Genomic DNA, 27236 nt, shown 5'->3' with positions numbered 1-27236 from the left:
GCATACCCTGCCAACTTATGGCGAACAAAGCGGTACAAAAGGGGGTGGTGATGGATGGAGCATCAGAACCAATCAAACACTCACACCCAGTCAACAGATCTGGGTTTGATCCATCACCGTTCTTTAGCACACTCTGCCACCCCAGTTCAGACATGGCCATATGCAAATCAGTCTGCCCCTGTGTCTCATGGGAACAGTCCAGCCCAAACTGCCAAGCCATGCCTTCCCTGGACTGGAAACAAGCTTCCTAGGACCGGTTTCTGGCATTTCAGCCGTCTTCAGCCAGGCTTGCTTAAATCCAGTGGCAAAGTGAGCAAGGGACTCACATCTGAGCATACCCTGCCAACTTATTTCGAACAAAGCGGTACAAAAGGGGGTGGTGATGGACGGAGCATCAGAACCAATCAAACACTCACACCCAGTCAACAGATGTGGGTTTGATCCATCACCGTTATTAGCCCACTCTGCCACCCCAGTTCAGACACGGCCTTATGCAAATCAGTCTGACCCTGTGCCTCATGGGAACAGTCCAGCCCGAACTGCCAAGCCATGCCTTCCCTGGACCGGAAACAAGCTTCCTAGGACCGGTGATGGATCAAACCCAGATCTGTTGACTGGGTGGGAGTGTTTGATTGGTTCTGATGCTCCGTCCATCACCACCCCCTTTTGTACCGCTTTGTTCGCCATAAGTTGGCAGGGTATGCTCAGACGGGAGTCCCTTGCTCACTTTGCCACTGGATTCAAGCAAGCCTGGCTGAAGACGGCTGAAATGCCAGAAACCGGTCCTGGGAAGCTTGTTTTCGGTCCAGGAAAGGCATGGCTTGGCTGTTCGGGCTGGACTGTTCCCATGAGGCACAGGGTCAGACTGATTTGCATATGGCCATGTCTGAACTGGGGTGGCAGAGTGGGCTAAAGAACGGTGATGGATCAAACCCACATCTGTTGACTGGGTGTGAGTGTTTGATTTGTTCTGATGCTCCGTCCATCACCACCCCCTTTTGTACCACTTTGTTCGCCATAAGTTGGCAGGGTATGCTCAGACGTGAGTCCCTTGCTCACTTTGCCACTGGATTCAAGCAAGCCTGGCTGAAGACGGCTGAAATGCCAGAAACCGGTCCTAGGAAGCTTGTTCCCAGTCCAGGGAAGGCATGGCTTGGCAGTTCGGGCTGGACTGTTCCCATGAGGCACAGGGTCAGACTGATTTGCATATGGCCATGTCTGAACTGGGGTGGCAGAGTCGGCTAAAGAACGGTGATGGATCAAACCCAGATCTGTTGACTGGGTGTGAGTGTTTGATTGGTTCTGATGCTCCGTCCATCACCACCCCCTTTTGTACCGCTTTGTTTGCCATAAGTTGGCAGGGTATGCTCAGATGTGAGTCCCTTGCTCACTTTGCCACTGGATTCAAGCAAGCCTGGCTGAAAACGGCTGAAATGCCAGAAACCGGTCCTAGGAAGCTTGTTTCCGGTCCAGGGAAAGCATGGCTTGGCAGTTCGGGCTGGACTGTTCCCATGAGGCACAGGGTCAGACTGATTTGCTTATGGCCATGTCTGAACTGGGGTGGCAAAGTGGGCTAAAGAACGGTGATGGATCAAACCCAGATCTGTTGACTGGGTGTGAGTGTTTGATTGATTCTGATGCTCCGTCCATCACCACCCCCTTTTGTACCACTTATTTAAGTGAAGCACCTTGCACTAATCCAGACAGCCCGTATGGTGATTTTAGTGGTCTTAGACAACCATAGAAAGCTCTCTAAATGGTATCTGTAGAGAGCGGCCTTCAGGCTTTGTTCAGGAGAAGTGTTTAAACCAGAACTAATCATGTAGTGTAGGTTAAATGAAAAAGAACCACACAGTGTAGTTATAAAAATAGTTATATTCATTATACACTCTCACTAACACATTGGTATATCTCTTACCCGGAGATATAAACAAAATACACACAATATTTCAAAAGGAAACAGGTAAGTAAGCACAAATACACAGTGGTCTCCAGGGGGAGTACAAATCATATACTAAAAAAGTGGAAAGTGATCTGCGACTAAAGTTTAGACTTGACCCAGAAGACTCAGAAGAGCTGGGGACCCAAGAAACCACCCAAGGTAAGTACCCAGGAACCACATGGAGGCTGTGTGTAGAGTGGAAACACAGCAGCGTATTCAATGCAAGTCAATGGGAAAGTCATGGTTGCAGTTTAGAAGAATAAGAACCCTTTCCAGTGGACCCTGAAGAAACCCCATGTAAGGCGGAAGGTTGGAGTGTCACCCCACCCGTATATACCACCGGAACCAGGATACCTACACCAGGGAAGCTGGGTGCATAGTTGCTAAGTGAAGTTGGTAACCTCTGTAGATCAAAATGGAGGATTTCAGTGAAGATGCCGTTGGAGAAGAAGGTGAAAGAGTCCAGTGGAATCAAAGGATGGGTTCGTGAAGAGTGTAGGAAGGTGGTTATCTGACTATGGTTACCCCCAACTTTTTGCCTAGTGTCAAGCTGGTTTTTCGACTTAGTTGGCCTGAGATCCTGCCATTCAGGGTCTCAGGCTGTCTGCTCTCTCTTTAAAATGGACTCCATGTACCCTAGGTACATTCCCAATTGGTAAGGATCACCTTATTGGACCCTGTACAGTGTACCCTAGGTACCCAGGGCATAGGTGTGCCCTAGGCCTCCCAGGGGCTGCAGCATGTATTATGCCACCCCTGGTCTGGCCTTCCAATCAGACACAACTGGCTGATCACTCAGCTGGGGCAAGGTCGTGTAATCACCCCTTGCTTAGATATAGTATGCCTATATCTACCCTTATATATAGACATATGTGTACCTATCAGTCACTCCTATGGCAGGCCTTAACAATCCTGGAGGCAGAGTGCTTGGTAACATGTGAGATGGTGCTCTAGCATGAGCTGAGCCTGTCTGCAGCTTTCGGAATCATGTCCTTATAGCTGTTCTATGATATAGCCTACCATATAATCTTAAAGTGCCTTATAATCTTAAACGGTTATGGTAACTATGGTTTGGCTTTATCAAAACATGTCGTGTAAGGTGTCTAACACTTTGGAATAATACCCCCATACCATTTCTGGTGATGAGGATATTATTCCTCCCTTCTAGAGGGAGAGACATGTTAAAATCCTACTTTGCTGTTTAACTCTAACCAAAGCCTCAGCATCACAAAATGGATGCTGCTGCCACAGACACAAGTCTGACCTCCTGCTGCTGGGAGTGATCCCGGCAAGGGAGGCTTGGACAATAGGTTTCCTGCTTGGGGAGGTGCTAGCACCTCCCCAGACAGACTTTAGTGTATTGGGGCAGGGAGGGCTGAAAGGAATGAGACATGCCTGGGGCACACAAGGTGTCCCGTGCATAGTCCAGTTCAAACCGGTGCTGGGGCACTCCAGCCCCAGTCCTGGCGCGAAACTGGACAAAGGGAAGGGGGTGTAACCACCCCCCTCCCAGGTCCCACCCATAAGGCGTGACCTAGCAGGTAACCCAGCCCCCCAGATTAGTATAAGAGTGGTAGCTGGGCCCCAGGAGATTAGATTATCCTGAACCTGCAACTTGACCAGAAACTCTGGACCTTCGACATTCGACGAAAGAAGAAGATTGAAGAATCTCCCTTGTGGCCAAGGAGTGGCTACCCTGTGCAAACAGGCACCATCAAGAGACTACCCTTTGCTTTGCTGAAGTTCTACGAGGGACCGACTGCAGAGCCCGACCAGAGCCTTGACTTCCAGACTTCTCCGACCCTGATCCACATCCACAGCCGAGCTGAGATCCGTGGAGTCGACGAGAGACGTGGGACCGGCTACCTGGGAAAAGTGGCTAGTATCTTCCAGCGCAGCTTCTGAGGCACCCTCGAAGTTGTGCACCGGGGATTGAGAAGCCCCAACCCCAAGCACCATCTGCATCGAAGATCAGCCCCCCACACTCCACGAGTCCTGCGTGGGGCCCTTCTGCATTTTCCTGCTTGCCGCGTCTGTCCGGTTGCTTGCCCATTGGCTAGTGGCCTTTGTGACGACGCATCCAGAAATCTTCACCGCTGGTTTGGCTCCTCCAGACTGGCTCCCGCTTCCTTACAAAAGAGAAGCACCCCAGACCTTCCTGGTCTGCACCAGAAGCAAGTCCTCCGTTCTTCGTGGGTTCCGCTTGCCAAGGCTTGGTGAGTCCTAGTCCAACTTCGACGCCGCCGACAGCAAGAGCCTTCGTGGGACAGCTCGCCTCCTGGTCCTGGTCGTCCTCGACGTTCCCTGGTCCTCGTGGCTGCAGCGACAAGCTTCACCTTCACCTGCAATCTTCACGACATCGCCTGGTTCCTTCCTGGTTCCACGTGGTCACTGACTAGTGACCTTGACTCTGTCCCTTCTGCTTGTAGGTCTCCTCTCTTCTAGATCCCAGCCTTGGGATCCACCGGACACTCTTCACTGACTGCCTGTCAGCAACTTTCCTTCAGGCATCCATAGAAGTCCACGACGAAACCCGACGCAAGTTCACACCTATGCACCCGCAGCCTGTGGGCTAGGTAACTTGGGTACTTCGGTGCTCACAAGGGTAGTGACTATCCTAGGGTCTAGTTTCCGAGTCTCGACTCTCTAGCTGCTTCAGAAGTGTCCTTAAACTGTTAATTGCTAACAACTACTATTACTATCGACTTTTACGCATTACGCGTGAGTGTTTCCACTCTGCACCTGAATCCCGTGGGCCTCCCACTTCCTAACTGTTGCTAGTGTAGTGTAGCCCCAGCGATTCCCTAGGCCTAGGCCTATCCTATTTCCTTGACAGTGGTCCTTATACCACTTACTTAGTATATGGTTTGCGTGGCCCCTAGGGCCTAACTGTATTACTTACCTGTGTGACTTAATGTATGCTTAAATAAGACTGTGTTGTACTTAGCTCTAATCTCATAAAGAGTGCTGAGGGTTTGACTAGAATAAATACACTTTATTTTATATATATATATATATGTTGTGGTGTCCTTTCATTTGGTATTCAAGGGATTATATATGGTATCACAGCTGGCTTCACATGCCATTCAGAGTTTAGCCTAAGACTGCTCTTGTCCATGCTACCACTAGGATAGCTGGTCTATAAGGTTGACTTTACAACCAATCACCATAAGGGTATTTGGACTGATATAAGGTGTACACTAGAACTAGTGACATCATACATCAGGCCAACTTCTCACATTGGTGAGCAGCGGTTGGGATCTGAGCTTGCTGTTGTAATACCATTGTAATCTTGAGATACTAAATTGAAAGATCACACAGATATTGTTTAGGTACATATAACATAGATTATAATACTTAAGTCCTACTGGACTTAGTGGTTGTAGGTTGAAGGGAGTAACACACCCTGACTACAACTACTAGAGAGGTTTAGTAGAAACAACTAGTGTAGGTAGGTGCACACACCACACCCTCCCTAGAATCATGTCCCTGAATGGAGATCACACTGATACTCCCTCAGGAGAGGAGAATCCTACGCAGATTCCCTCTAGATATGATGCATTCACTTTCCAGGAGATGAGACAACTGTGTACCCCCAGGAGATTAAAACAGGGTTCCAACCCTACCCTTAGACAGCTAGTGGAGCTTCTGGAGGCCTATGATGCTGAAAGAGCGGCCAAGTATGGTGCCATAGCTGTAGATAAGGGCCTCCCCTCCACAGAAGAGACCCCTGACTTAACTGATACAGATGAGTTAGAAGAGACCTCAGAGGAAGAGGGAGGTAGCAAGACCCCAGTCAGAAGACTTAGTCAGGCTAACTTAAGCTTGCATGGGAGCTTGCATGGGAGCTTCCCTTACAGGCCCCCAAGTAATCTTAAAAGGAGAGATAGGAGGGGTAGATCTCCCTCAGGGGACTCTCTCCACTCCTATCACTCAAGAAGCTCCAATGCTTCATCCCACAGGGGGATGACCTCCCCCCAAAGGAGAGAGCATGAGGCCAGAATGAAGGAAGCCAAACTGAGGATTGAAAGGGAAGAACTTGCCCTTGCCAAAGAGAAGCTTGCTCTGGCCAGAGAGCAAAAATTGTGTGGGTCAGAACCCACTGGTGGCAGCAACATTCCTAGAGATAGGGATAGGTCTTATGACCATAGAAACCTAAGCAAGATAGCCCCCCCATATCAGAATGGGGATGACATCCACAAGTGGATGACTGCTTTGGAGAGGGCCTGCAAAGTACAGCAGGTACCCCAGAGTCAGTGGGCAGCTATCTTGTGGCTCTCCTTTTCTGACAAAGGTAGAGACAAGCTCCTCACAGTCAGTGATGAGGATGCTAACAATTACAAAGTCCTGAAGAGTGCTCTGATAGATGGGTTTGGCTTAACCACTGAGGTGGTTGTTCAGAGACACCCAGAAGACACAGACACAGGACTGGTCTGATTTTGTGGATTGTGCCACTAAGGCTTTGGAAGGTTGGTTAACTGGCAGCAAGGTGCAGGACTATACAGGATTGTACAACTTGATTATGAGGGAGCAGATCCTTAGTAATTGTCAGAACCAGCTTCTCCATCAACACCTGTGTTAGACCTGGCACCATTGGCGTGGGTCACCCTTCCATTTTTTGTCTGTGCCTCAATGTGTTTTTGTGTTGGTGTTAGCTGCTCAGGGCACTGTGCCACTGCCATCCAGTGCCACAGTGCAAGTGCTCCCTATGGTAAAATGTATTATGTGAATTGACTTCCACGTTTGGTTTATTTGGTTTACTATCAGCCCCTAGTAGAGTGCACCAGGGGTGCCAAGGGCTTGTATATCCAAATGCTGCTAGTGGGCTTGCAGCACTGGTTGTGCCACCCACCGAAGCAGCGGGGTAAAATGTGTCTAGGGTCCGCCACTGCAGACCCTGCGCGCGGTCTGGTACCGTCGCGCTGACTGAGCAAGTGTCCCCACTTACCAGTCCCTAAACCTTCCCTTAACTACATGTTAGTCACCCCTCTGGTAGGCCTGAGCGCAGGGTGCATTGTAGGTATAAGGTAGGACATGCCCTGATGGTGTGGCATGTCTTAATAGTGAATTACAGCCCTTTTCGTTTTTCACTATTGAAGGCTACCTGCTCTCCATAGGCCAGGATGGGCTGCTGGGATCGCTACACGCTGTGACCCCAGTGGACTCAGAGAGCATGGTAGAAAGTCATGTTTAGTATGCCTGAACTCAGGATAATACAATACGTCTTTTAGTAAAGGTTATTTTAATATCCTGGGTTTGCAAATGCTACTTTTAGAAAGTTAGCCTTTGCGTGCCTAACCATCTCAGTCCGCCTCTGTGTGTGTGTGTTCTGCCTAGCAACAGTACAGGAGCAGGGCTGGGGGATTCCAGGAGACAGGTTGGCTGCCAGGTGGTGGGTAGAGAGATTACACCAGGATGGGTGGGAGGAGTGCACCCTGACTCTTGAATAGACCTGTGCTCTGCCACCACAAAGCCGGCGCCGCCCCCTGTGGAGCGGCTGATGTCTCTGCCCTGCTGCTGAAAGGAACAAGCCGAGTCACCACAACAGAGTGCTCCAAAACTGGACTGAGCCAGGCCCAGGCCCCCTGGCACTAAAGAACAAAAGAATCCCTGTATAAAAGTAGGAGCCTGGCTCCTAAGAAATCAGATCCAGATTGAACCACGAAGGAACTCTGCCCGACTAGAAGGACCTGGAAGAAGCTGAAGGAGGAGTAACTTTCCCTGACCTGAGGGACTGGCCTGCAGTAGGTGCCTTGCTAAGGAAGGAGAGGAAAAAGACTGAAAGAGACTTTTGCACTTTGTTCTTCAACTATCTCCAAGGGCTTGGAAGAAGAGCTTGCCCCCTGAACTGAACCCCAGGACCAGTGGGTTCACCGTGTCTCCGCTCGTCTGAGAATTCGAGCCGTGTGCTTTCTCCCGCCGGAGTGCCCTGCGCACCTTCGCATCCCTCCTAGGGCCGTGACACCCAGAAGCCTGGCCGCCTCCACTCGCCGAGAGCCCCGCTCTACCTGAGTCGCTCTGGACCCACGAGTCTGGCCGTCCCGCTTCCCTGTCACCTGCCTGCTACTGGAGCGCGCTTGGTGCCCTTTCGCCCTCCCGCCGGATTTCTAGTGGGGAAGTGAAATCCAGCCTCGGACGGCCGCCCGTACGTCGTAACGTATCCGGCCGCCCCGCTTCACCTCCCAGCCTGAGTCTGACCGTGCCGCCCTCCGCAGTGACCTCCCGCACAGTCCGTGTCGGAGGCCCTGGGCCGCACCTGTCTACCGAAAGCCGCCCGCTGAATTCTTGATCCGGAAGACCCACGAGGTGCAGAACCTGCATCTCTCCTGAAGACTCGTCCAAGCACATCGCACGTTCCCAGGTACAGTGAACTCTCTATCGGACTCGGGGTCCGCAACGTTCTGATTTCCCCGTATCACTGTACCCTGGGTGCCCTGCGCATCATCGTGACTGGACCGACTCAACCGAGCCCTGTGAAGCGCTCGTGATCGAATAAGTTACCAAAGACAAGAACAGTGCCTAATTATCATCTTGTGGCTTCCATTTCGTAACCGTTATTGATGGTCTTGTACATGCCTGCGTAACAAAGAATCTTTTATATAAAGCATCCGTATTTTTGATACAACTTACGCCTGGTGTCCGTTTGTGGGGGATCATTGTGGTTTACTGTGTGTGATCGTAAATGCTTAACTGACTAGCGCCCTGAAGTTTAGCCCTGACTGCTCGCGCCACACTACCTATAGGGTGAGCAGGGGTTGTTCTGAAGGGGTAATTCCCTCGCCCTGAATAGAAGAAGGGACCGCTGCTTGTCACAAGTACCTACCTGTGCCAACCAGAGGTTCCCCATTCTAACATTGGTGGCAGCGGTGGGATTTCGAATTTGCATTTATGATTTACATACAGTGAATTATTGATCACCCCGTAGAGCAGACCTATAACGCAGCCACAGATTGATTGACAGTTGTGCTAAAGAAGAATCTCCACCTTAAGAAACCATGCCTAGCTCAGTCAACGGAGGCGGAGCGCCCTCTGTATTCTCTGGAGTGGATGACATCGATTGGGAGCCCGAGGCACTGAGGAAGTGCACAAATGATGTCCTGAAGGGATATCTCTCCAAGTACAGAATAAAGCAAAGTGGACTAAGCACCAAGGATCAGTACGTGACCGCACTGAGAGCCTGGCACGAATCAAAGTTCCCAGAGAATGCCCGGGAGGTGATACCCCCCGAAGGTGTGTTTGAGCCTAGCAGAAGCCTGTCGCCAGAGGAGTTGGCCGACAGGAGTGCCGCACGAGCACACGAGGTGGAGATGGCAAAACTGCAAATGGAGAGAGAAAGGCAGAAACTGGCCATGGAGCATGAGGTAAAAATGAGGGAGTTGGATCTCAAGGCCAGGAGTTTAGACAACTCACCCTCTGGTGGCAGCAATTCGACAGAGTCAAGGGTGCACATTCCTAAAGATGTAGTCAAAGAATATTATAAGCAGGATGATATTGGGCAGTGGTTTAGGGCCTATGAAGTAGCCATGTCCTCCCACCGGGTCCCTGAGAAGGATTGGGGAGCGGGGTTGTGGGGAAGGTTCCTAAGTGAGGGGCGGGACACACTGCTAGACCTCCCCTCTGATGTCCACACATCCTATCCACACATGAAGGAGGCTCTTATGACAAGGTATGGGTTAACTCCTGAACTGTACAGACAGAGATTTAGGGATTGCACCAAGAAACCTGGTACCACTTATGTAGAATATGTGACCTTTTTTTGCAGAGCGCTGGATGGTTGGGTGAAGGGTAGCAAAGTGAATGATTACCAAGGGCTGTTTGATTTAATTGCATGGGAGCACTTGTTGGATAATTGTTTTCCTGAGCTACGCCAACACCTGATCGATAGCAAGCTGTCCAACCCGAGGAAGCTTGCTGAGGAGGCGGACCGCTGGATCAGCACCAGGGTCCACAAGGGTCCCGTAGGAGGCCCCGCCAAGGGTGTTCAGGGTCCCCAGCAGAAGAGTGGGGGGGACAAGGGTAAACAGAGGGAGTTCTACAGAGGGCCCCAAAGTAATTCCCAAGGGAACCAAGGGAAAGGTTCTCAGCCACCCCCACCCCCGAAGCAGACCGGGGCCCCGACAGGTAACCCTGTTCAAAGAGGGCCCCTCCGATGTTACAAGTGTAACAACCTGGGGCACATTTCCGTGGATCCCAAGTGCCCCCTGTATGGTAAACCAGCACCCTCTGGTGCTCCACCCCCCAAGCAGGTGAATAGTGTAGCCTTGGGGAGGGAGATAGATGTCCAAGGGGCGGGGGATCCCGTACAGATGACCCTAGTCTCATTAGGAGACAGTGAGATGGTCGCTGAGGCCCAGCTGCCCCCCAATACTCAAAAGTATGGGCAGTGGGTGACCATAAATGGCAAGAGGGTGGGAGCTCTTAGAGATACAGGAGCCAGTGTGACTGCTGTCAAGCAACACCTGGTGTCTCAAGAGCAGGTTGTCCCGCACGCATTCTGCCGTGTTGTCAACGCTGACAACACAGAGAGTCAGTGTCCAATGGCTCAGGTTCCCTTTGAGTGGGGGGGGGTCTCTGGTACTCTGCAAGTGGCTGTGAGAGAGGCCATGCCTGTTGATTGTCTCCTAGGTAACGATTTGGAGAGCTCCCCTTGGGAAAAGGTGGAGAAGACAACTCACCTGCGGATGGTGGGCTTGCCTGATTGGGCGTGCGTGACCACCCGGTCGATGGCAGCCAGTAGGGGTGTTGAAGGAACCCTGGAGCCTGAGGGAGAGGCCCAGGAACCGGCCTTAGAGAGAGGGCAAGGGAGGCACGGGAATCCGGCTCCTGACGTTCCCACGGCCCAGGAGGAAGCAGACCTTGAGGGGGATGCCCTGGAGCCTACCGGGGAACAGATAGCCGAACTGGGGGACCTGCCTGAGCTGACCCATTGGCAGCCAGAAGGAGGCCCCACCAGGGAGGAATTCTGCAGGGAGCAGAAAGAGTGCCCCTCTCTAGAGGGTATGCGGCAGCAGGCTGCAGCCCAGGCCAATGGTGATCAGTCCGGAACTCACTTGATCTACTGGGAGAACGACCTCCTATACTCCGAGCCTAAGGTTGCTGAACCTGGGTCAGCCCGTGCGCTGGTGGTACCCCAGAGGTTCAGAGCCTTCCTACTGGGGCTGGCTCACGACGTACCGTTAGCAGGACATTTGGGGCAGGACAAGACCTTTGAAAGGCTTGTCACCCACTTTTATTGGCCCCAAATGCGCAGGAGTTCTGACACTCACTGCAGGACATGCCAGACTTGCCAGGCAAGTGGCAAGAGTGGAAGGAAGCTGAGAGCTCCACTCCAACCTTTCCCTGTGGTCAGTACCCCATTCCAGCGGGTGGGGATTGACATTGTGGGGCCACTGGACCCCAAGACAGCCATGGGCAACAGGTTTATCCTGGTCTTGGTGGACCATGCCACCCGGTACCCTGAAGCCATCCCTCTGAGGACAGTGACGGCCCCCGTGGTGGGACGGGCACTGATGGGAATTTTCTCACGAGTAGGATTCCCTCTAGAGGTGGTGTCTGACAGGGGGACCAACTTCATATCGAAATATATGAAGTCCCTTTGGCAAGAGTGTGGTGTAACCTACAAGTTCACCACACCTTACCATCCCCAAGGAAACGGGTTGGTTGAGCGCTTCAACCGAACCCTGAAGGGCATGATTATGGGTCTCGAGGAACCCATGAGGCGTAAGTGGGACGTCCTCTTACCATGCCTTCTCTTTGCGTACCGCGAGGTGCCACAGAAGTCTCTAGGGTTCAGTCCCTTTGAGCTTTTGTACGGCCACCCAGTACGAGGACCTCTTAGTCTGGTCAAGGAAGGCTGGGAGCAATCTCCCAGGAAACCTCCCCAGAATGTATACAGTTACATGCTGGCCTTCCGGAACCAGACTAGGCGTTTCAGGCAACTTGCTGAGGCAAACCTGGAAGCCAGCCAGGAGGAAATGAAGCGGTGGTACGACCAGAATGCCACTCTGGTTGAGCTTCAACCTGGCCAAAAAGTGTGGGTCCTGGCCCCTGTGGAGCCTTGTGCACTCCAGGACAAGTGGACAGGACCCTTTGAGATTGTGGAGCGCAAGAGTTCTGTCACCTACTTGGTGGACTTGCGGTCTCCGAGGAACCCCTTAAGGGTCCTACATGTCAATCGACTGAAGCCCCACTTGGAGAGGTCCGAAGTGGGCATGCTCTTGGCCACCGATGATGGGACGGAAGAGGAGTCCGAGCCTCTTCCTGACCTCTTGGTAGCCTCAGAGCGAGACGGGTCAGTGGATGGGGTAAACCTCTCACCCACCCTGACCCCTGAGCAACAGGGTGACTGCCGCCAGCTGCTGGGGCAGTTTCCTGACCTGTTCTCCCTGGTTCCCGGTATCACAAATTGGTGCGTCCATGATGTGGATACGGGAGACAGCTTACCTGTGAAGCACAAGGCCTACCGGGTAACTGACAGGGTCAGGGCCTGCATCAAAGAGGAGGTCTCGAAGATGCTTGCCCTAGGGGTGGTTGAGTCCTCCAGCAGTCCTTGGGCCAGCCCAGTGGTCTTGGTCCCAAAGGCTGCAGCGCCGGGTGCCACGCCCGAACTCCGGTTCTGTGTGGACTACCGAGGACTCAACTCAGTCACGAAGACTGACGCGCACCCCATCCCCAGAGCTGATGAGCTCATCGATCGGTTAGGGGCTGCACGGTACCTCAGCACGTTTGATTTAACGTCTGGGTACTGGCAGATCGCCTTGACTGATGGGGCCAAAGAGAGGTCCGCATTCTCTACACCAGATGGGCATTACCAGTTCCGGGTGATGCCCTTTGGGATGAAGAATGCCCCTGCCACCTTCCAGAGGTTGGTCAACCAGGTGTTGGCTGGGCTGACCGAGTTCAGCGCCGCCTACCTGGATGACATCGCAGTGTTCAGCGGCACATGGGAAGAACACCTGCAACATCTCTGGGAAGTGTTGATGGCGCTGCGCAAGGCAGGCCTCACGATCAAGGCAAGCAAGTGTCAGATCGGGCAGGGTTCAGTGGTGTATTTGGGACACCAAGTGGGGAGCGGCCAGGTGGCGCCCCTCCAACCCAAAGTGGAAACCATCCTGGCTTGGGAGCCCCCAAAGACCCAGACGGAGGTGAGGGCCTTTTTAGGACTCACCGGGTACTACAGGAGGTTTGTCAAGGGGTATGGCAGCATCGTTGCCCCCTTGACAGAGCTGACTTCGAAGAAGCAGCCCAGAAAAGTGATATGGACTGACACCTGTCAGAAAGCCTTCGACACCCTGAAAACTGCCATGTGCACGGCGCCCGTGCTCTTGGCTCCTGACTTCTCCAAAGAGTTCCTGGTGCAGACGGATGCATCAGAGCATGGTGTAGGGGCTGTTCTCTCACAGATCACTGAGGAGGGCTTTGACCAACCCGTAGCCTTTATTAGCAGGAGGCTACTTCCCCGGGAACAAAGGTGGAGTGCGATAGAACGAGAAGCATTTGCTGTGGTCTGGGCGCTGAAGAAGCTAAGACCCTACTTGTTTGGGTCTCACTTCCGGGTTCAGACCGACCACAGGCCCCTCAGATGGTTGATGCAAATGAGGGGTGAGAACCCAAAACTGTTGAGGTGGTCCATCTCCCTACAGGGTATGGACTTTACGGTGGAGCATCGCCCTGGCACGGATCACGCCAATGCTGACGGTCTGTCCAGGTTTTTCCGCCTTAGTGATGCAGAACTCCCTGGGGTAGGGTAGTTCTCCCCACTTTTCAGCTGGAGGGGACACGTGTTAGACCTGGCACCATTGGCGTGGGTCACCCTTCCATTTTTTGTCTGTGCCTCAATGTGTTTTTGTGTTGGTGTTAGCTGCTCAGGGCACTGTGCCACTGCCATCCAGTGCCACAGTGCAAGTGCTCCCTATGGTAAAATGTATTATGTGAATTGACTTCCACGTTTGGTTTATTTGGTTTACTATCAGCCCCTAGTAGAGTGCACCAGGGGTGCCAAGGGCTTGTATATCCAAATGCTGCTAGTGGGCTTGCAGCACTGGTTGTGCCACCCACCGAAGCAGCGGGGTAAAATGTGTCTAGGGTCCGCCACTGCAGACCCTGCGCGCGGTCTGGTACCGTCGCGCTGACTGAGCAAGTGTCCCCACTTACCAGTCCCTAAACCTTCCCTTAACTACATGTTAGTCACCCCTCTGGTAGGCCTGAGCGCAGGGTGCATTGTAGGTATAAGGTAGGACATGCCCTGATAGTGTGGCATGTCTTAATAGTGAATTACAGCCCTTTTCGTTTTTCACTATTGAAGGCTACCTGCTCTCCATAGGCCAGGATGGGCTGCTGGGATCGCTACACGCTGTGACCCCAGTGGACTCAGAGAGCATGGTAGAAAGTCATGTTTAGTATGCCTGAACTCAGGATAATACAATACGTCTTTTAGTAAAGGTTATTTTAATATCCTGGGTTTGCAAATGCTACTTTTAGAAAGTTAGCCTTTGCGTGCCTAACCATCTCAGTCCGCCTCTGTGTGTGTGTGTTCTGCCTAGCAACAGTACAGGAGCAGGGCTGGGGGATTCCAGGAGACAGGTTGGCTGCCAGGTGGTGGGTAGAGAGATTACACCAGGATGGGTGGGAGGAGTGCACCCTGACTCTTGAATAGACCTGTGCTCTGCCACCACAAAGCCGGCGCCGCCCCCTGTGGAGCGGCTGATGTCTCTGCCCTGCTGCTGAAAGGAACAAGCCGAGTCACCACAACAGAGTGCTCCAAAACTGGACTGAGCCAGGCCCAGGCCCCCTGGCACTAAAGAACAAAAGAATCCCTGTATAAAAGTAGGAGCCTGGCTCCTAAGAAATCAGATCCAGATTGAACCACGAAGGAACTCTGCCCGACTAGAAGGACCTGGAAGAAGCTGAAGGAGGAGTAACTTTCCCTGACCTGAGGGACTGGCCTGCAGTAGGTGCCTTGCTAAGGAAGGAGAGGAAAAAGACTGAAAGAGACTTTTGCACTTTGTTCTTCAACTATCTCCAAGGGCTTGGAAGAAGAGCTTGCCCCCTGAACTGAACCCCAGGACCAGTGGGTTCACCGTGTCTCCGCTCGTCTGAGAATTCGAGCCGTGTGCTTTCTCCCGCCGGAGTGCCCTGCGCACCTTCGCATCCCTCCTAGGGCCGTGACACCCAGAAGCCTGGCCGCCTCCACTCGCCGAGAGCCCCGCTCTACCTGAGTCGCTCTGGACCCACGAGTCTGGCCGTCCCGCTTCCCTGTCACCTGCCTGCTACTGGAGCGCGCTTGGTGCCCTTTCGCCCTCCCGCCGGATTTCTAGTGGGGAAGTGAAATCCAGCCTCGGACGGCCGCCCGTACGTCGTAACGTATCCGGCCGCCCCGCTTCACCTCCCAGCCTGAGTCTGACCGTGCCGCCCTCCGCAGTGACCTCCCGCACAGTCCGTGTCGGAGGCCCTGGGCCGCACCTGTCTACCGAAAGCCGCCCGCTGAATTCTTGATCCGGAAGACCCACGAGGTGCAGAACCTGCATCTCTCCTGAAGACTCGTCCAAGCACATCGCACGTTCCCAGGTACAGTGAACTCTCTATCGGACTCGGGGTCCGCAACGTTCTGATTTCCCCGTATCACTGTACCCTGGGTGCCCTGCGCATCATCGTGACTGGACCGACTCAACCGAGCCCTGTGAAGCGCTCGTGATCGAATAAGTTACCAAAGACAAGAACAGTGCCTAATTATCATCTTGTGGCTTCCATTTCGTAACCGTTATTGATGGTCTTGTACATGCCTGCGTAACAAAGAATCTTTTATATAAAGCATCCGTATTTTTGATACAACTTACGCCTGGTGTCCGTTTGTGGGGGATCATTGTGGTTTACTGTGTGTGATCGTAAATGCTTAACTGACTAGCGCCCTGAAGTTTAGCCCTGACTGCTCGCGCCACACTACCTATAGGGTGAGCAGGGGTTGTTCTGAAGGGGTAATTCCCTCGCCCTGAATAGAAGAAGGGACCGCTGCTTGTCACAAGTACCTACCTGTGCCAACCAGAGGTTCCCCATTCTAACAACCTGGTAGACTCAGATTTGACCTCTCCCCAAGAATTGGGAAAGAGGGTAGATAAATGGGTCAGGACCAGGATTAGGCCTAAAAATCAGGGTGGTGACCAAAAGAAAGATACCACCAAGCCTCAAGAGAAGGGTGGGGATAAAACAAAAGAGAAATCTTCCTCAGGGCCCCAAAACTCCACACAGGGTGGTGGGTCCCAAGCTCCCTCCTCTACCACAGTTAAAAAGCCTTACTGCCATGAGTGTAAAACTCCTGGGCATTGGAAAACTGACAGCAGTTGCCCAAAGGCTACAAACAAAACTGTTCCTCCAACTACTCCTGTCACACCACCTATAACTGTCAGCAGTAATCCCCCAGGTGGTGGGAGTGCCCCCAAAAATTTGGTTGGGTTTTCTTGGGGAACACAGGGGGACCCTGGCTTAGCCAATTCCCCTACAGCAGCTACTCTTGTCTGTGATGGTGGCATGGGGTTTGCCAACTTCACTGCCTGTCCCAACACTTTGGGTAGGTACAGACAGGAGCCCTACATCAATGGTGGAAAAGCTGAGGCCTACAGAGACACTGGAGCTAGCATCACTATGGTGGCCCATAGGCTAGTTCCCTCTGAGCAGCTTTTGCATGGTTTCTCATACCAGGTAACTAACATTGATGGCAAACAGAACAGTCATCCCATGGCAGAGGTATGTCTCAGCTGGGGAGGTGTCACTGGCCCTAAAAGGGTGGCAGTGTCTCCAACCTTGCCTGTGGACTGCTTACTGGGGAATGACTTAGAACTCTCAGCTTGGGCTGGAGTTGAACAAGACACCCATTCTAAAATGGTAGGCCTATCACAAAAGGGTAGTGGGGTTGTGCCAGCCACAACCCCTGTCCAAGTAGATTTCCTCCCTGAAAAGGTTGGAAGGGTAGTGGTAGCCACAGCCCAGGCAAAGACAGACTTCCCTGTAGAGACTGGCAGAGCTGTGACAGTCACAGCTCAAACCCAAACTGAGTGCCTCCCTGAAAAGGTTGGCAAGGCTGTAATGGTCTCAGGCCATACTCAGACTGACATAGGTGTAGTGAAGCCTGAAACTATGGATCACTCCACACAAACAGAGAGTAGTGGGGAGGAAGAAAAGTCTCCCCCTCCCCAGACATTAGGAAAAGGTCAGCCTCCTCAGGGATCTGACCTCACCCCTTGTGAAGGAACTGCCCCAGAGGTAGCCAGGCCTGGCCTGGCAGAGCCTCTGATGTCAGTGGCCCCTTCCAAGGTGGGACCCAGTCTGGTGCAGGTAGCCTGCCTCTCTCTACCCTGCCTCAGTCAGCCCAGGGCTGCAGAGGTCAGGGAGGCCAGTGGACCCCAAGAGGGCCCCTGTCCACAAGAACCCCCCCCCCCATCAAAAGAATGAGGATTGCCTGGCTAGTAGCCCTAGCCAGGTGATGGGTAAAAACATTCCTGAGGGATCCCCTTTACAGGTAGTTAGGGACCTCCCCCAGAGGGATTCTGTTGGGCACAGGCAAACATGGGACCTTAGGGCCCCAAACCTGACCTGTCCCTCCAGTAAGCCCACAAAAGGGACCCAGCCTCCAGCTTTAGGTAGCCAGAGGCTGACCCTGAGAGCACAGTGCAACTCAGTGAAAGAAAGAAAGGCATCCATGGTGGAGGATGATTGGAGGAAGCTGAGGCCTCACTTTGAGGACACTCACTTCAGTACTCCATCTCAACACCAGCCTTTTACTTTGCAAAGACACACCAAAGGTAGAGATTCCCTATGGTGGAGACCCTATGATACCTTTAGGATGAGGGATTGCTTAGTGGACCATGAGACCGGGGGTAACCATGCCAGTGCTGGTTCTTCCTTATATGGCCACTTAGGCAATAGAGGCTTAACTTGTCAAGGCCAGCCTTATCTCCTTTCGTTTGGGGGGGGGGGGGTTGTGTAGGAAGGTGGATATCTGACTATGGTTACCCCCAACTTTTTGCCTAGTGTCTAGCTGGTTTTTCGACTTAGTTGACCTGAGATCCTGCCATTCAAGGTCTCAGGCTGTCTGCTCTCTCTTTAAAATGGACTCCATGTACCCTAGGTACATTCCCAATTGGTAAGGATCACCTTATTGGACCCTGTACAGTGTACCCTAGGTACCCAGGGCATAGGTGTACCCTAGGCCTCCCAGGGGCTGCAGCATGTATTATGCCACCCCTGGTCTGGCCTTCCAATCAGACACAACTGGCTGATCACTCAGCTGGGGCAAGGTCGTGTAATCACCCCTTGCTTAGATATAGTATACCTATATCTACCTTTAAAATAGACACATGTGTACCTATCAGCCACTCCTATGGCAGGCCTTAACAATCCTGGAGGCAGAGTGCTTGGTAACATGTGAGATGGTGCTCTAGCATGAGCTGAGCCTGTCTGCAGCTTTCGGAACCATGTCCTTATAGCTGTTCTATGATATAGCCTACCATATACTCTTAAAGTGCCTTATAATCTTAAACGGTTATGGTAACTATGGTTTGGCTTTATCAAAACATGTCGTGTAAGGTGTTTAACACTTTGGAATAATACCCCCATACCATTTCTGGTGATGAGGATATTATTCCCCCCTTCTAGAGGGAGAGATATGTTAAAATCCTACTTTGCTGTTTAACTCTAACCAAAGCCTCAGCATCACAAAATGGATGCTGCTGCCACAGACACAAGTCTGACCTCCTGCTGCTGGGAGTGATCCCGGCAAGGGAGGCTTGGACAATAGGTTTCCTGCTTGGGGAGGTGCTAGCACCTCCCCAGACAGACTTTAGTGTATTGGGGCAGGGAGGGCTGAAAGGAATGAGACATGCCTGGGGCACACAAGGTGCTCCATGCATAGTCCAGTTCAAACCGGTGCTGGGGCACTCCAGCCCCAGTCCTGGCGCGAAACTGGACAAAGGGAAGGGGGTGTAACCACCCCCCTCCCAGGTCCCACCCATAAGGCGTGACCTAGCAGGCAACCCAGCCCCCCAGATTAGTATAAGAGTGGTAGCTGGGCCCCAGGAGATTAGATTATCCTGAACCTGCAACTTGAACAGAAACTCTGGACCTTCGACATTCGACGAAAGAAGAAGACTGAAGAATCTCCCTTTTGGCCAAGGAGTGGCTACCCTGTGCAAACAGGCACCATCAAGAGACTGCCCTTTGCTTTGCTAAAGTTCTACGAGGGACCGACTGCAGAGCCCGACCAGAGCCTTGACTTCCAGACTTCTCCAACCCTGATCCACATCCACGACGAGAGACGTGGGACCGGCTACCTGGGAAAAGTGGCTAGTATCTTCAAGCGCAGCTTCTGAGGCACCCTCGAAGTTGTGCACCGGGGATTGAGAAGCCCCAACCCCAAGCACCATCTGCACCGAAGATCAGCCCCCCACACTCCACGAGTCCTGCGTGGGGCCCTTCTGCATTTTCCTGCTTGCCGCGTCTGTCCGGTTGCTTGCCCGCTGGCTAGTGGCCTTTGTGACGACGCATCCTGAAATCTTCACCGCTGGTTTGGCTCCTCCAGACTGGCTCCTGCTTCTTTGAAAAAGAGAAGCACCCCAGACCTTCCTGGTCTGCACCAGAAGCAAGTCCTCCGTTCTTCGTGGGTTCCGCTTGCCAAGGCTTGGTGAGTCCTAGTCCAACTTCGACGCCGCCGACAGCAAGAGCCTTCGTGGGACAGCTCGCCTCCTGGTCCTGGTCGTCCTCGACGTTCCCTGGTCCTCGTGGCTGCAGCGACAAGCTTCACCTTCACCTGCAATCTTCGCGAATTCGCCTGGTTCCTTCCTGGTTCCACGTGGTCACTGGCTAGTGACCTTGACTCTGTCCCTTCTGCTTGCAGGTCTCCTCTCTTCTTGATCCCAGCCTTGGGATCCACCGGACACTCTTCACTGACTGCCTGTCAGCAACTTTCCTTCAGGCATCCATAGAAGTCCACGACGAAACCCAACGCAAGTTCACACCTATGCACCCGCAGCCCGTGGGCTAGGTAACTTGGGTACTTCGGTGCTCACAAGGGTAGTGACTATCCTAGGGTCTAGTTTCCAAGTCTCGACTCTCTAGCTGCTTCAGAAGTGTCCTTAAACTGTTTATTTCTAAACTGTACTATTTCTATCGACTATACGCATTACGCGTGAGTGTTTCCACTCTGCACCTGAATCCCGTGGGCCTCCCACTTCCTAACTGTTGCTAGTGTAGTGTAGCCCCAGCGATTCCCTAGGCCTAGGCCTATCCTATTTCCGTGACAGTGGTCCTTATACCACTTACTTAGTATATGGTTTGCGTGGCCCCTAGGGCCTAACTGTATTACTTACCTGTGTGACTTAATGTATGCTTAAATAAGACTGTGTTGTACTTACCTCTAATCTCATAAAGAGTGCTGAGGGTTTGACTAGAATAAATACACTTTATTTTATATATATATCTGTTGTGGTGTCCTTTCATTTGGTATTCAAGGGATTATATATGGTATCACAGCTGGCTTCACATGCCATTCAGAGTTTAGCCTAAGACTGCTCTTGTCCATGCTACCACTAGGATAGCTGGTCTATAAGGTTGACTTTACAACCAATCACCATAATGGTATTTGGACTGATATAAGGTGTACACTAGAACTAGTGACATCATACATCAGGCCAACTTCTCACACAGTCTATGTTTGATTCCCTCAGAACATGGCAGAAAGCAGCTGGACAGATGCGACTGAAGGCAGAAAAAGAGGCCCAGAAAGGGAAAATGCAGACATTGACTCAGAATGCTGTAGCATATGATAGGGAAAAACAGGAAAAAGGTGTTGAATGTGAAGATAGAAGGTTTCGATTACAAATTGATAAATCGTATGAGGTTCATGAAGAAGATGACACTTTTGTAGAAGAATTATTAGATACTCGACCCCGCCTCCATATACCCCACAGAGAATATATCCCACTATTCCGGTGCCCTCACAGCCACCTGTCACGGTTGCTTCCACTTTCTCTGTCCCTGTCTACTGTTGTTATTTCAACTGCTATGGCATTGGCTCCTCCTCCTCCTCTTCCTTCTGTTTCTTTGCTGTCAGTGGCAACTGTGACTGTTAGTACCCTGCCACCCCTATTGTCTCAGCGTCTCTCTCGCCAGCTCCTTCTCCTGCGACACACCAATTAGCAACGATAGTGCCTTTTATGTCTGTTGAATCTCCCACTGTGGTGTTTCATCCTCCAACATTAGTAGGTAGTGGGATGCCGGTACGTGGATTTGAGGTAAAGGATCGGACAAAATTTAAGGAATGCATGGGACAGTTAGAGCAATCTGATGTGGGAAATGATGAGAAACAGGTTACTTACCTTCGGTAACAATGTATCTGGTGGAGACGTTGTCTAGTCGCAGGTTCCTTAACTTAAAATATCCACATGCATCAAACTGGATCCGGAAAATTCTTTGCAGCAGCGCCGGCGCCACACGACCCCACCCTAACGTCGTCCATGTACGTGACGTCAGCGAGGTCATATAAGTCTCTCCTGGCGCGCTGACGACAGTTTTCTCCGGAGAAACTTTTCCGCGGCACAACACGGAGCCACAAACAAAAAGCTGTGAAAGTATGGGAACAGTGTGCGAAGGATGAAAAATCTGCAAAATAAATAAGGTGGATGGTGCAAAACACCATCATAAAAGACAGCATCAGACACAGTCTACGGATGTATGTCGTTACAACGCACACTTTTACAACGCATGCACTTACAACGCATTTTTTACAACGCAACATCCACTACAACGCATTCCATTACATCGCATGACACTACAACCCATTTTTAAAAACTACCTTTACAACGCATTCCATTACATCGCATACTACCTTTACAACGCATACCATTACAACGCATAATATTACATTGCATTTAAGGTAAGTGTTGGATAGTATGGGGGTAAAAATTACTATTCTAACTCCAGGGGGTGCAACAGTAGGGTAAGTGTTGGATAATATCATGCGTTGTAATGGTATGCGTTGTAAAGGTAGTATGCGATGTATTGGAATGCGTTGTAAAGGTAGTTTTTAAAAATGCGTTGTAGTGTCATGCGATGTAATGGAATGCGTTGTAGTGGATGTTGCATTGTAAAAATTGCGTTGTAAGTGTAGTGCGTTGTAATAGTTGCGTTGTAAAGGTTGTTCCCCCAGTCTACATATATATGCATAGCGAAGCGTAGACCCTTCCCAAAGTGTGAGAAACAAGGGAAGAATATCTCAACAGACAAACTGATAGACTGTTATTACCATGTAGAACTGTGACTGCCATTGCCATGTAGAACTGTGCCGTCCAACAAGGACGTAGCACAGAAAGAACAGCAATGTACTTTAAGAAGGTATCTTCTTTACAGAAAGAACAGTAATGTACTTCAAGAAGGTATCTTCCTTTACAACAATGAAAGTGTGAAACAGAGCTGAAGTAACCGTCACAAAGACGACCATATAGGAGACAAGAGCGAATGGGGAAGACTGCAGGAGAAGAAAAAGAAGAATCTCCTGATGACAGTGAATGAAAAGGCTCCATCTACAGGAAGAAGCCCCTTGGAGGGAGTCAGCAACATATGGTTAATTCCAAAAGTGGTGCAACCATGTAAGCACCATTGAAAGAAAACCAATGGCAACTGAAAGCAGGCAAGAGGATAAGCCCACCTGGCAAGGTTCTCGCAGAGCAGGGAGGATGGGTGGGCGTTAAGGAATCTGCGGCTAGACAACGTCTCTACCAGATACATCGTTACAGAAGGTAAGGAACTCGTACATCTGATAGATTCATCTAGACGCAGATTCCTTAACTTAGAATAGATACCATAGCCATACCCCAGGGGGGTGGTGGGTCTGCGATAGAACACTCACTTTGCTCTCCTGAGGCACAGCCGGGAGTAGCGCTCTTCGCTCTATTTTTTTAAAAAAACCTGCTTATTGTGTGTATTTTATACTTCTTGATTGCACTTACCCCTGGCATATCTTCATCACTTGGCTCTGACACCCCCCCGCACAGCGGAGCTATCGCTGCAGCGGGTGAGGTGTTTGAATTGCTATTGCCGCCATTTCGCCGCGAGCCTTAGGCCATGCCCACTCGCGCAGGCCATGCCCCCTCCGCCAGGACTGCTCTTAAAGCGCTGACTACAAGCGCCATCCCCAGACTCACTTTGCTCTCCTGAGGCACAGCCGGGAGTAGCGCTCTTCGCTCTATTTTTTAAAAAAACTGCTTATTGTGTGTATTTTATACTTCTTGATTGCACTTACCCCTGGCATGTCTTCATCACTTGGCTCTGACACCCCCCCGCACAGCAGAGCTGTCGCTGCAGCGGGTGAGGTGTTTGAATTGCTATTGCCGCCGTTTCGCCGCGAGCCTTGGGCCACGCCCACTCGCGCAGGCCACGCCCCCTCCCAACCCTCTCTCTCACTGGTATATAACATGTGTCACCCCCGGCAGCGCAGCGGACGAGCGCAGCGGGCGCGACGATTGCGCGCCGAAGACGCGCCTAAGGCAAGCCCGTCTGCGCCCATCCGCGGCCGGCAGGGGCCCGGGGCCCGTTACTCTGCCCAAATCACATCCTATGTCCCTAGGGACCTGATTGCATTACACTCTCTCTGGCCGCTGGAACCCTCCAGACATTCAAAACTACTCCAACTGGGGATTTCCAACACCCGTAGTGTTTTTCCAGAGCTCAGGGCCCTTTCATCCTCCATCACCCCTGAGCACACTGCCTCCTTCCCACCCTCTATAACCCGGCCTGCTCAGTCACCTGTCAACATGGAGCTAGCAGTTGCATACCTCAACACCCGGTCTCTTGTCAGTCACCAACACGACATATACCACCTTCTGGACTCAGACCGTTCCGACATCTTGTTCCTAACTGAGACCTGGCTGAATGAGGACTCCTCCCCCAACATCTTGGCAGCTATTCCTCCGGGGTATTACATTCTCCAAGCCAACCGACCAGCTGGCAAATCCGGAGGTGGCGAAGCTGCTATTATCAAACTCTCTCTCAGATTCTCTTCCCTCTCTCTACTCACCATCCCCCAGGCTGACTGCCTGGCTATTAGACTCGAATCCTCGGTGTCCCCTCTTACCTGTGTCCTGGTATACCGCCCCCCTCAACCCATGCCCAATTTCCCCTCCCTCTTCTATCCCAGCTCACACTCAATAACTCCAAACTCCTGGTCTTAGGAGACTTTAACTACTGGCCATCTGACCCACATGAAAGCCCCCACTCTTTGGCTTTCACCGATCTATTAAGCGGCCTCAATGGCCGTCAACATGTCTACACAGCTACTCATTCCAAAGGCCACACCCTAGATCAGGTCTGGACTTACAACCTTGAAATCAAATCACTCACGATCCTTCCTTGCTTCTGGTCGGACCATTTCTTAATCTCTTTCCTTCTTCTGGTCCCCCCACCGCCCCCCCCGTAGTCGAGGCCCTAGCCTCCTGGCCCGCAACTGGAATAAAGCTAACCTCGACCTCTTTCTCTCCTCCCTAACATCTTCGGCTCTGCCCGGCCTAGGTCCTCTAGACTCCCAGGAAGCCGCACTCGTCGATTGGTTGGAATCTGCCAGCGACGAAGTCGCCCCCCTTAAGTCTATCCGAACTAAGCGCCCTCACGACGCACATCGCTGGTTTTCCGACAGCCTCAAAACCCTTAAACTGGGACTTCGCCAAGCCGAGCGTCGCTGGCGGCGAAACTACGACCCCTTAGAAAAAGCCCACTTCCTAAAATTATCCAGAGAATACAAACATGCAATCTCAGCTGCAAAATCTGCCTACTTCTCCACAAATATTCTCAACTCCGCGCAAAAATCTAAAGACATCTTTGCTATTGTGGAGGAACTTTCACACCCGGATAGGGTGACCATCAAACCCCTCCCCTCTCAGGCACTCTGCGATTCCCTTAACCATTTTTTCATAGACAAAATCAGTAAAATCAAAAACAGTATCTCCTCCGGGGCCCCAGCAATGTCCCTCCCAGAGGCCGCCCCCTTTCTCAACTCTCGCTCCCTGACACAGCTCCCTCCTATACCCGAAGAAGACTTCTTCCTCCTGCTCCACAAAGTCTCATCTGGTTCCCCCACAGACTGCTGCCCTCCGGCAATTCTCCGGACCGCTTTTTCGACCTGCCCTGGCCCTCCATTGGCCCTCCTGAACAACTCTCTCCTGCTCGGCGTGGTCCCCAGTCAGTTCAAGAACGCCGAAGTGGTCCCCACATTAAAAAAAACCAACGCCGACCCCACGGTCTTGGGCAACTTCCGCCCCATTTCCCTTCTGCCTTACCTGAGCAAGGTACTTGAGACGCATGTGACCAGCGTCCTCAGCTCCTTCATCGAGGACTCCAATTTTCTAGATTCCCAGCAAGCTGGGTTTAGACCTGCCCATTCGACAGAGGCGGTTATCCTCTCTGTTATGGAGGAACTTCGTAGAGGCGCTGACTCCAACATCAGTCAAGCCCTGGTGCTCTTAGATCTGTCAGCGGCCCTTGACACGGTCGATCATACCATCTTAGTCGACCGTGTCAAAGAGGCAGGCATCAGCGGGACGGCCCTTAACTGGGTTTGTTCCTTCCTTGCGGACCGCCATCAATCGATCCGTCTTTCCCAGTTCACGGCAAACCGGACGAGAGTCACCTGCGGTGTGCCGCAGGGTTCATCCCTGTCACCCCTTCATTTTAACCTTTACCTCACCCCCTTGATCCGCTCCCTCCGCAGTAGGAATGTCACTGCATTTAACTATGCAGATGACATACAGCTCGTTTTCAATCTCGACTCCTCGGACGAAGCCGCTCAAGATTTCCAGTCCACCCTTTGCCATATCAGTAACTGGATGAGCACTCACCATCTTAAACTCAATCCCGACAAGATGGAGCTCGTTCTTGTCGGAGGCCCATCCAACCCCTGGAATTCCACCTTCTGGCCCCTTTCCCTCGGCCCTCCCCCCCACCCTGCTGACAAAGTGAAAAGCCTCGGGGTTTACATCTCCCAAGACCTCTCAATGAAGCACCAGGTCAGTGCCACTGTGTCCTCCTGTTTTTTTCAGCTCCGGAAGATCCGGTAAATAGCCCACTTTCTGACCACGGAAGCCCTCACCTTGGCACTGCTGGCGTTAGTCATCTCTCGGATCGACTACGCCAATGCCCTGTACATTGGCATCCCACAATACCAAATCAACAGATTGCAGCTGATTCAGAATCAGGCAGCTCGCCTTATCTACCACCAACCAAAACATCACCACGTCCGTCCTCTCCTCAAGGCCCTCCACTGGCTTCCTGTTTCAGAGCGCTGCAAGTTCAAACTTGGCTGCCTGACTCATAAATCTCTGGCAGGCACCGGTCTCTCCTTTATTTCCTCCCTCTTGCATCCTTATACCCCCTCCAGGAACCTCCATTCCTCTCATCTTGCGCTCCTTCAGACTCCCCGCTTCAAGCGCAAAAAACACGGAGGTCTCAGATTTTCCTTTTTGGCACCCTCATTCTGGAACTCTCTGCCGCTGGAACTGAGACTTTCTCCCTTTCACCTTCATTTCAGGTCTCTCCTAAAAACCCACCTCTTCCATGGCATTTACTCATAAATTCTTCTCTCCCCGCTTTCTGCCTCTTGCTGAATAAAGTGAATAGCGCCAAGAAACCGTCCGGTGAATGCCGCGCTTTATAAGTAATTTTTACATTACATTACATTACATTACAACACTGGAAAGTGCTCAAGCACAGATCCAGTAACAGAGTGACGGACAGTGGGTAAGGCTGTGGCAGGACAACCAGACAGCAACCCATTTTTTTTGAAGAGCAAAAGATAATGGGAGGCAAGGCGTCCCAATAAAAATGCCATAACTGTGCCACACCACACTTGTATAAGTATGAGATGTGGAAACGGCACCTGCTATATAGCAAACAAAGAGAGAGAGAGAGAGAGAGAGAGAGAGAGAGAGAGAGACAAAGAGAGTCCAGAACGAAGGAGGAAGAAAGACCACTGTCAGCGTAATGGCGCACTATGTGAACACCAACCAAAGGTTGGGGAAAAACATAAAGCAATGCAACCATACCGGAGCCTACCAGGCTAGCCCATGGACTGAAGGCCGGAAAAGCCACAGCCAGGAACCAAAGGGCAAGAGGTAGAAACAGAACCATGTCCTAGAAGGACAGGTGGGAACAAGAAACACGCCGAGTGCACACCCAGGCAGCAAAGGAGGGACAGGGGTGAGCAGGAACAATCTGAAGCACACTGATGTGGGCCACCACTGAAACGTGCACTGAGCCGACA

This window comes from Triturus cristatus, chromosome 8, assembly GCF_964204655.1.
Source record: "Triturus cristatus chromosome 8, aTriCri1.1, whole genome shotgun sequence".
NCBI lineage: Eukaryota > Metazoa > Chordata > Amphibia > Caudata > Salamandridae > Triturus > Triturus cristatus.
The sequence above is the reverse complement of the archived record's forward strand: the minus strand, read 5'-3'. Positions refer to the sequence as shown.